Source organism: Rousettus aegyptiacus, unplaced genomic scaffold (assembly GCF_014176215.1).
Source record: "Rousettus aegyptiacus isolate mRouAeg1 unplaced genomic scaffold, mRouAeg1.p scaffold_m13_p_4, whole genome shotgun sequence".
Lineage (NCBI taxonomy): Eukaryota > Metazoa > Chordata > Mammalia > Chiroptera > Pteropodidae > Rousettus > Rousettus aegyptiacus.
The window spans coordinates 49551712-49562596 of NW_023416307.1; the positions used below are offsets into that span (position 1 = coordinate 49551712).

Below are 10885 nucleotides of genomic sequence, written 5' to 3' on the forward strand. Positions count from 1 at the left end.
TGCTTTGTGACAAAATACCTCCAAACTCAGTAGCTTAAAACAATAAATATTTATTATGTCCCATAGTTTCAAAGGTCAGAAAGCAAGAAGTGACTTGGCCATGTGGTTCTGGCTCAGGCAGGGTCTCTGAGGTTGCAGTTTATGTGTTAGCTGGGACTGCAGTCTCTGATGACTTGACTGGGGCTAGGGGATCCACACACAGAGTTGGCAGCAAGCTTCAGTTCCTTAACAGGTGGACCTCTCCACGGGGCCACTAACAACATGGCAGCTGTTTTTCCCAAACAATCCAGAAAGAGTGAGCAAACAGGAAGCCTCAATGCCCTTTCATGACCCCACCCCACCTTAGAAATGACACACCATCACATCTGCTGTATACTATTGGGCACATAGGCCAATCCTTATGCCATATAAGAGGAGATTACATAAAGTGTAAGTATCAGGAGGCAGGGACCATCTTGGAGATGGGCTATCGCAGTCGCTCGCACATACCACCTCACTTCATCCTCATAAAACTAGTAGGTTGAGGCCATTATGATCCCCTTTTATGAATGAAGTGATTAAGGCTCAGAGAGGTTAAGTGACTTCCCAAGGTCCCAGGTGACAAGTAGCAGAGCTATATCGCGTGTCATCCCCCATTCTCTACCCCGTCTTTCCAGCAAAGGCTGCCAGACTTACTAGACCACTCCGATAGGCATTCTGCTTGATCCATTCCCTTGACTCAAGACATTTTGCAGCTACTAAATCTTTATCAGAAAATTTAACACTCATTCCTGACTTATTAAAAAAATATTTTAAAGACATTTCCTTAACATAATCAAATGCAATTCGTGACAATAGCAAACATACTAAATACTTAATTGCAAAACATTAGACATAATCTCATTAAAATAAGGAACAAAAATCTCTGCAATTACTACTTTTGTTAATACTGGGAAAAATCTGATTTGAGCAATAAAATATACATAAGAAGTAATATTATTGGAAAGGAGAGAAAATTATGACTAGAAAATTACAGAACATTGGCTGAAAACACTAGTAAGCAAAGAGCTAGATCTAAGATACACAGGCACGAGAGCAGTAGCTTTCCTGAAGATCAGCAATACCAGCGACAAGATACCATAAATTCCCCTAGTCATCTGACTCCATTGTGCCTCCCTGGAGCCTGTGACCTGTGCTCATTCTATAGCTAAGAATTTGTGCCTCTTTCTGGCTCACGTGCAGGACAGGGCGGCTTGAATGTATTCAAGGGAAAGACTGGGAGGCTTGACTGCTGCAAAGGAAAATTCTGGCCCCATCCTGAGCCAGAAGATTTCTGCATGATCCTAGGACTGTCTTGCTCCCTGAGGAATAACAGGCAAGGCCTGTCCTGCCACTTTGGCTTTTCATCTTGAATGGAAAATGAAGGACAGGAGATAAGATGCTGACAGGGGCTGGACAGTGTCTGAGTATAAAAGCGCCTGAACAGAGTGGAAAGGGCCTCTGGTTTTTGAATCCAGAGGTTGAGCTATGGCTCTGGCACTATGCATCTCTCCCACCCCTACTTTCTTTACTAAAAGGGAGGATTGCCTACCTCCTAAGGATCGTGTGAAGAATACAGTACGATAATGAGTGGGAAAGTGCTTAGGGAAGTAAAGTACAGTGGAAACAGAAAGCAAGACTGCTAGCATTGATGAGGGCTCTGAGCCAGCCTGCTGACAAAGCCACGTGCTGTGCCAACAATCTAACCATCCCCAGGGGGCATTTGACCCCACCGTAACACTACACCAAAATCCCATCCTGCACAGGACTTACCTTTGGTAAACTGACCATTCTGAGCGGCTTCGAACTCCGTGTTGACTCATGTGGGAAGTTGAAAGCAGGCACAGGAATGCAATTATCTTGCAATTCCACCCTCACGCCCCCAACCCCCATCCCCCATACTCAGTTTCCTAATCCATAGGTGGGCTTGGATCTCTCTGATGGGTTTGTTTATATTGCCAGGGTCAAAAGGGGAAGGTCCCAGGGTCAAAGGGGCAGCATTTTTTAGGTATCACCTGCCTTTCCAACAGGGAGATGGTAATACATCTCCTGGAGCCTCAGGGCAATACCTCTTGCCCTGAGTTTGGCCAGTAGGAGAGCTGACCACCAGCAGGAGGGTCCCAGGAACAGAGATAAGCTCCAGAAGAGTCTGAGCCAGTAAGAGTGGGCAAACACTGTGAGGGAAGGAGAGAAGGGCCGAAAAAGGGAAGCCTCGGCAGTCCTTGAAGCATGAAAGGGAACTAGCAGGAATTAGGGAAACACTGGACAAGTTAGGGAGTGAGGATGAAATAGGAGTGAGGGAGAGGCTTTGGGAACAGGGCCCCAGAATGAGCTCAGCGTCTTAGGTGTTTGAGGATACCATGCTGATACTAGCTAGGATTTCCTATATGAAGCATTTTTCCACTGCCCCACTGTGTTGGGAAACATGGAAATTCTGTGATGGCTGACTTTAAATACCTAGTTCTCTTTGCTTAAGAGAAGCCATCCCACCCCCCTACCCCGGCCAACTGGAAAGCACACGCATGCGCGCGCGCACGCACACACACACAGACACACACACACACATTAGCATGTGCATGCCTGAGGGGGAGGGGTTGGCTTAGGAAATAGGCTGGCTGTTCCCCACATTCAGGAGATGACAGCAGAGGTCTGCACCCACAGCCAGGGCCAGACCAGCAGCTGTGGGGTGCAGGCCCCAGTTCCCCTGCAGACTCCTGACTAAGCAATGCCTAAATGTACATGAGGACACTCCTGTTCCTCAGCTCAATCAGCCCACAGGGTCCTTGCCATGGTCCTGTGGGGAACTTTGGGGAGAGCCTGCTCTGAGTCCCCAGCCCTTGCCTGCAGCCCTAGCACATGCATTAAAGGATTGGCTGCTATTAACCACAGCCAAAGCCCAGCTGTCCCTGTAAGTCTGCCCAGTCCACTTTTTGAAGCATATCATCAGAACATGACATTCAGCTGGCTACTGAGAGCTAAGAAACCACTTCTGCGTGAAGGCTGCCGGGTGCAAACTATGCAAGTCCCCAGCAGAGCTACTGCTTGTCCCGTCTGCCCCTAAGTCTGGCTTCTCTCTTTAGCCTCACCTCCCTCTAAACTGTGTTTCTCTCCCTCTCTGATTGTCTCTTGTCTTTCTGTCTATAGCTCTCCCTCACTGTAGTTCTGTCTTTCAGTCTCTCTACAAGCCTCTCTCTGTGTCAGTCTGCCTATTTGTCCCCCCTCTACCATCTCTCCTATGTGTGTTTCTGTTTCTTTCTGTTTTACTATGTTTTTCTCTGTCCATCTCTTTCTCTACTTCTCAGTCTCTGTCTCTCGGTTTCCTGTTTCTATCTCTCTTAGTGTCTCCTCTAGGTCTGCTTGCTCTCCCCCACCCCAATATCTCTTTATCTCTCTGTCTCTCTATGTTACTCTTAATCTTTGTCTCTTTGATTCTCTGTCTCTCTCAGCCTCTCTCTGATTGGCTCTCATTGTCTCTGTTCCTCTCTTATCTTTGAATAAAGGTGCCCCGACAAAAAGTCCAGCAAGACCAAGGCCCTCCCAGGAGATCCTCGGAACAGAGGAAGGTGGGCTGCCGGGCTAGGTCCATGTGTTAGGTTGGCACAACAGGTTTTCTGGAAAACTACCCCATAACAGGTTTGCTGGAAAACTACCCCCACTGGCCACTTGGAGCCAGTGTCAAGGAGAGAGTGCATGGAGCGGTGGGCATTCTGGGCATGTGAGACAGGCTTCATTTGTGCTCACTTCCGGGCAACAGTAACGCCATCTCCTCTCACCGCAGGGAACAGCATAAAGGCCACCATATGCTGTGTCAGCAAATTCGTGAAGCCTTGCGTCTCCCTCTGAGGAATCAGCATTCTGGTTTCTTGTATTCTTTTGTTCTTCCAAGTGGCAGGAAAGGCTTTTAGAAACCAGTGTCTGAACAAAATGCCAGCAGGAAAACCACAGGTTTTTGCTTTCTCTAAGTAAGTGGGAGGGAGTGGAGCTGGGGCTGAGGGATGGATAAAGAATTAATGAGGATATATTAGGTAAAACAATGCAGGGCCCCATAACCTGAAAGCTTTTGAAAGGAATGCTGGATCCACTTTTTCTGACTGTACATACCTGTGGCCAAGTTATCCCATTCCCCCAAAATAGCACCCATAAACAATATATGAATCAGAGTAATAATAAGGGCCATTTCTCTTGGATCAGGAGTATTCATCAATCACTCTGTATATTATCTTAGTCAATCCTACCAAAAATCTAAGGTAAGCAGTTATCTCTCCATTTCACTGATGGAGAAACTGAGGCTCAGAGAGGTCAAATAACTTGCCCAAAATTGTACAACTAGTGAGTAGAAGAGCTAAGATTAGAACATAGGACGGTCCGACTTTAAGCCACATGCCTCCCCCATTGTCACACCAAAGAAAAATTTTCAGTCAGGTGGAAATGGTTCTTTTTCTACCTGTCCTTTCTGCGAGTAGATTAGAATGTAGAAACATCCGCACACAATTAAGCATCGGTCGAGCTGACCTCCCCTCCCTGCCTTCCGGGCAGCAGGCGGCTCCTGAGCAGCTCCGGGAGTAGTGCTGTTCCCATTAGGCCAGGTAGCAAATGCCCTCAGTGATGTCTGCAGAGTTTTGGGAAAATATTCTACCTGCTGCACCTTCACCTCATCAGTGGTCTAAACAAACACACACATACACAAAAACCAGACATTAAAAGCTAAGAAAAATTTATGATTGATAAAACCCCATTATTTTTTCTTTCCTTTAAATTGGGATAAAACTGACATTATTTTCATTATTGTAGCAGAAGACTTTTTTCCCACTAGATTTGACCTCAAGATCTATGAAGAGGAGGAAGAACCCTTTGGAGACCTCTTCCCAAATGTAGCTCCTCCTCTGGTCAGCAGTGAATAGCAGGTCTGCCTGTGTCTTACAGTTCTCAGGTTAGAGAGAACTTTAGAAACAAGAAGGTAAAAAAAAAGAAAAAGGAAAAAAAAAGGCATTTGGTCCACCTACCTGTAGCCTCAGATTACTTCCTTCAGTGGAGAGGAGAGTCCCATTCACAGTTATTGCTTCTGCAAATTCAAGGGGGGAAAGGGCTGCTTCAAAGCAAGCCAGGCTCTGTGCTGTGCTGTGCTGCACATACTCCAGGATATTTAAACCTGCCAAGGCTAATCTTTCCCTGTAGTGACCTCGTGGGGACAAGATGTGTACATTTGATGCCAGGGTGAGACTGGCTTCATGTAAAAAAGTTTATGAGGTTTAAAAGAATTCTTTACTCTCATTACACAACAATGACCCAGAGAAAACACATCTAACATGGATTTTGGCCCGATTGTCAATTTGGTACTTTTTATTGATGACATTATCTCAATTTCATTCCATTCGCAAATATTTCCTGAGTTCCTACTGTGTGCCAGTGCTGAGCTAGACACTGAAGATACAGCTATAAATCAGGCATGCCCTCTGACCTAAAATAGCTTACAGTTCTAGGAAGGGAGATCAACAAGTTACTCAAAAAGAGAGAGTCATTCAATGGTCAACACATGTTTTCTGAGAACCTGCATGAGACTTTAAGCATGTGGCTTAAAGTCTGACCGTCCTCTTTTTTGATCAAATAAGCCAAAATCAATTTAATTTCATGGACCAATTTCTATCGTTTAGGGATTATTAAAATTATTTTAAATGCCTTTTCATTTTAATTTTTAATGTTTTTCCTGCTAGACTGTAAGCCTCATGGAGTCTGGACTATAGATATATCTTGTGCACAGTGTATCTCGAATGCTGAGATAGTGTCTAGTCTAGTAAGCAGTCAAGAAAATCATGAACCCGGGGAAGCTCCTAAGCTGAAGGAGTGGGCATGAAATGGAGAAAAGATGAAGGGGAAAAGCTGTGCTCAAATTATCCCACATGACAGAGAGACAAAAGTTTCCTAAGAGAAATAGCAATCCCCACCCCCATACACACACATGTACACACAGTCAATTAAGGACATAGTATGAATTGTGGGCCTCTAACATCCATGGCTAACTGAACTTGCCATGGTTTTCAAACTTTGAACCATCAAATGGCAGATACCTTGGTTGGCTCTCTCAATACTCACTTCACCCTCCTTTCTCTTGTCATCTCTACCATAGAGTCTAGAAAGCTAAAAACTTAACTTCCCAGACTCCTCAGCAGCTAGGGATGGCCACATGAAATGGCCATTCTTAGCTGGACGAGATGGGGCCAATGAAATGTTGGTGGAAGTCCCTGGGGAGGACTTCTCTTTAAGAATACAAAAGCAAATATCACGAGGAGCGAGTTTTGGCATTTTTGTCCTTCAGGCTTTCCCTCCTTCCTGTCTAGAATGAGGTGCTGAAGGTGGGAAAGGGCTCTGCTGCTGGCTCTGCCGTTCACCACACCCCCATGAAATCTCCTCCTAATCTCTTCAATGAAATATTTTTCAAGGGATGAACCCTGGACCTTCACTATCAGCATCTCCTGGGAACTCGTTAGAAATACAAATTATCAATCACCACCCCAGACCTACTGAAGCAGAGACTCTAGGGGTGGGGCCAGAACTGTTTTAATAAGCCCTAAAGAGGATTCTGACGTGTGTTAAGGCCTGAGAATCACTGCTTCAAAATATGTGGTGAGTCTCCATTGTTCTTTTCTGTATGCTCCTCGTTGCAACTTCTGTCCAACTCCTCCTTGGGTTTTCAATCTTGGAGCCATTTCTTGATCCTGGGTTGCAGCTGCCTTTCTGCATGAAGAAAATGGAGTCTTTGCTATTGTGGCCCCAAGTCCATGTTGGGCCTCAGATTTGCAGCCATCTAAACTCAGTGGTGTCCCAAGATCCCATCCATGCAATGTCGGGAACAAGTCTTTCTAACTGAGGTAGCACAGCCCATCCCTAATCCAAGTGGAATTAGCTCATTTACTATTCCAGGCTCTCCAGTCTCTTTTCATATATGTCAAAGCACCTTCCAGATTCCACCTGGGAAGCCCCACCTGAAGTTCCCACTTCCCTCCTAACTCCATTCTTCGGCCCAGGTAGCCTCTAAGAGTCTCTGAATTAGGGCTTGGAGCCACACAGGTGCTTCTAATTTACAGGTTTTGTGACTTTTTTTTTTTCACGGACTTTGAACTGGAAGGAGTCTTCAGGACCATCTGGGTCAATCCCTCTGATTTTACTGGAAAACTGAGGCAAAAGAGTAGGAGTGCTAGGTGTATGTTCCTCAGAGACTTGGTGGAAGAATGGGGTAGAGCAGAGTCTTCAGAGCAGGACGCTGCCTCTCTGACTCCCAAGACAACATCATGTCACGAGCTCAAGACACATACCTACTGATTGTTCAGGGGCAGAGGGCAAACAGGCCACAGATGCTTCAACTTTTTTTGGACAATGTTCAAGATGAAATCCGAGACTCATCCATACTTACTGATGCTCTTCATGAGGGTGGAGAGAAATCTCAGACCAGCGAAATGGAAAAGAGAGATGACAGGGCTACTGGCTTGGTTGGAAAGAGACCAAGAGATTTTCTACAGCGACAAGCATTTCCTTTGGATGTAAACCAGCTCAGGTTTGAGCTGTCCATAAGGGAATGTTAAGTGGCTATTTATGATGTTGATGGGCTTAGAAAGAGAAAACTGGGGACCATAAGTAAAGGGAACTTTAAGGGAGAGCAAGAGTGATGGTTTTTTCCTAAGTCCATCGGGAGGACAAATGCAGGCCCTTTCAGAATGGCTACTGCCATGTTCCCTTAGTAAAAGGTCTCATTTTTCAAGGTAATAATGGCAAAGGGACAGCACTCCTCTAAAGTAAATCCCAGCAGAGAGCCTCTCTCTGCTCTAGAGGGTGGCTCAACAGAGGCCAAGTTAATTTACTTAAATTGTGTCATATCCAGATGCTCAGCATAATTTTTAAGTGATGTGAACCTCAGAACCCTTGTTTCTGGGTAGGTTATCTAGTGGCGCCTCCTGGCATTCAAAGACAGCCAATTTCTTCCTAAGGAATTTCCACTAATCTCTTCTCCGGGAATAGCCCTTGGCTCCCAAGGCAGTGTCAGCATGTTCAAGGCATAGCTTTACTCCAGCCCTAGCATTGCCAAAGCAAGACGCCCCAGCCGTAGGCAAGCGGACTAAGATTTGCAGTCCCTTTTCTGAGGTCCCCACACCAGATGGTTGCAGTGAGTGGTCTGTGAACTTTGGAGTCCTACTTACTTCAGGTACCTGGGGATAAGAGATTTGAGGGAGAAGGAGGTGACAGTAAAGAGAAAGCTCATGTACATGTGATAAGCCTCAGCCACTCTCTGACATACTTTTTCCTTATTCACTCATTCTGTGGCAGCTTTTTGTTGTTGTTGTTGTTACCTCATCTGCCCTTCATTTTTATGCCAAATAAATTTAAATTATTTGAAGTGAAATAGTTTTTATTTCTGATTTTCCCTGAGAATGGTCTTCAGCCAAATAAAAAATATAATTTGTGTCTACGGCCATGCTACTCTAAACGTGCCTGATCTTGTCTGATCTCAGAAGCTAAGCAGGGTTGGGCCTGGTTAGTACTTGGATGGGAGACCACTTAGGAATATTAGGTGCTGTAGATGTTTAAATACACACACACACACACACACACACACACACACACGTATATGTATATGTATATATGTATATGTATGTACGTATAAAATTTGTAAAATACTCCATTCAGAATTGCTTCAAAATAATATAGAAGGGAAAAATGTTAGGATTATAGATGACACAGGACTGCCTCTGAGTTGATAACTGTTAAAGCTGAGTGATGGTATTTTCACAATAGCCAAAATGTGGAAGCAATCCAGTGTCTATCAATAGTTGAATAGACAAACAAAATGTGGTCTATACATACAGTGAAATATTATTTAGCCTTAAAAAGGAAGAAAATCCTAACACGTGTTACAACATGGATGAAACTTGAGGAAATTAGGTGAAATAAGAATCACAAAAAGACACTGTGTGATTACACTAACAAGAACCACTTAGAGTAGTCAAATTCACCAAGACAGAAAGTAGAATGGTGGTTACTATGGGCTTGGAAGAGGGAGGAATGGGGAGTTTTTATTTAATGGGTAATGAGTTTCAGTTTTGCAAGATGGAAGAGTTCTTGAGATTGGTCATAGAACAATGGGAATGTACTTAACACTAACAAACTGTACACTTAAAATGGTTAATTTAATGTTATGTATATTTTGCCACAATTAAAAATTTTAATGAAAAAGTTTTTAAGCTCTGTAATGGTTACATGAGTGTTCATCATACTATTCTGTCTACTTTTGAATACATTTGGAATGTTCTATAATAAAAAGCTAAACATGTTCCAAATATAAAACTATAAAAATATTTAATAATAAAATTAGAAAAAAATGTCCACAGTCCAGATTAAAAATACCATAAAACTTTACTAAAAGATATAAAAGAGGTCTTGAATAAATGGTTATTTTGTTTCTGGATAGGAAGGTGCAATCTTGGAGTGATGGCCATCCTCTCTATATTTATTATAAATTCAGTTCAATCCTTTCCAAGAAGTCAATAAGGAGCTGTTCTGAGGAACAACAGGCTGATTCCAATATTAATCAGGAAGAGGAAATGCATAGGAAGAGCCAAGGTAAATTTGAAAAAGAGAAACAAAGAAGGAAGACATGCCTTACAAGGAAGCAAATTTCACTTTAATTTTACAGTAATTAAAACTCTGCGTTAGTGGCACAATAACACACAAAGAGATCAGAATAAATGAATGGAGAATGAAGAAATGGATTCTGGACAGCAGCAGCTTATAGCGTCTACTTTCCCTCCACATAAAACACCACCCACCAATTTTGAGCCACTCACCAATTCTGAGCCAAGGAGCTGCTAAGGCCAACAGGAGGCAGGGCCTTGGAAGAAATAGGCCGGACAGTTAAAGTGCGGTTTTCTCCCCCTAAGAGAGCTGGGGTGAGGTTCTGACTCACAACTCCTGCCACACATACACACTCAAGTCTCTCTGGTCCCTGAAAAGCTAAGGAGGAATTAACAGGTGAGCAGAGCGTGCTACACCTTTGGGGCCGTGAGACCCAGGATCATAGAGTTCCTCCTGCTGTTTCAAAAGGAGGTTGCCTACCTGTCTGCCTGCTCTGACTGAGCCTCTTCCCAATCAAGTCAGTTTCTTAGCCACAGGGATTAGGCAAAGGATGGAAACAACAAACCTAAGAGGCTGAAAGCAACAAAGGGAGGAACATATCTAATATCCACATCAGGCCGCTAAAGGGTTACCAGAGGAGACAAATGACAACAAGAGCCTAATGCAAATATCCTGAAACTAAAACACATGCTTTTTTAACCAAAAAAATGAAATGGATGATTTAAGGAAAAAGATAAGGATGAGACCTGAATTAGTGTCTTAGAAGATAAAGTACGAGAAATATCACAAACCACAGAGAAAAATACAAAGAGATTGAAATCATGAGAGAATATGTGAGATTTTGAAGGCAGATCTGGGAGACCTAATATGGGACTAGTTAAGTTTCAGAAAACAAAAACAGTCCCCCCACCCCAAAAAAGAGTAGAATAACATCTACAGATGTCTGGGGGCAAGACTTATACCAAGACTTGCATGTATGTAAAGTAAACTTATTACTTTACATATATGCAAGGATCCAAAATGTACAATCCTTACAAATATGCAAGAATTCAAAAATTATAGCACTATCTTAAGAAAATAGTTTTTAAAAGACTCCAACCAAAATCAAATGAATTATAACAAAGAAGAGAGGAAATAGGGATGAATAATAAATCATATTTATATATACATATACACACATATATCTATACATTTACCTATATATGCATGTATATATATGTATTATTGTGCATAAATTTATATACAT

The 10885-nt window shown here is 43.2% G+C and overlaps 1 pseudogene; it reads left to right on the plus strand.

Annotated features, from left to right (window-relative positions):
- Window positions 1-8471: 8471 nt before the first annotated feature.
- Window positions 8472-8590, plus strand: LOC118602427 (annotated as a pseudogene).
- Window positions 8591-10885: the final 2295 nt, after the last annotated feature.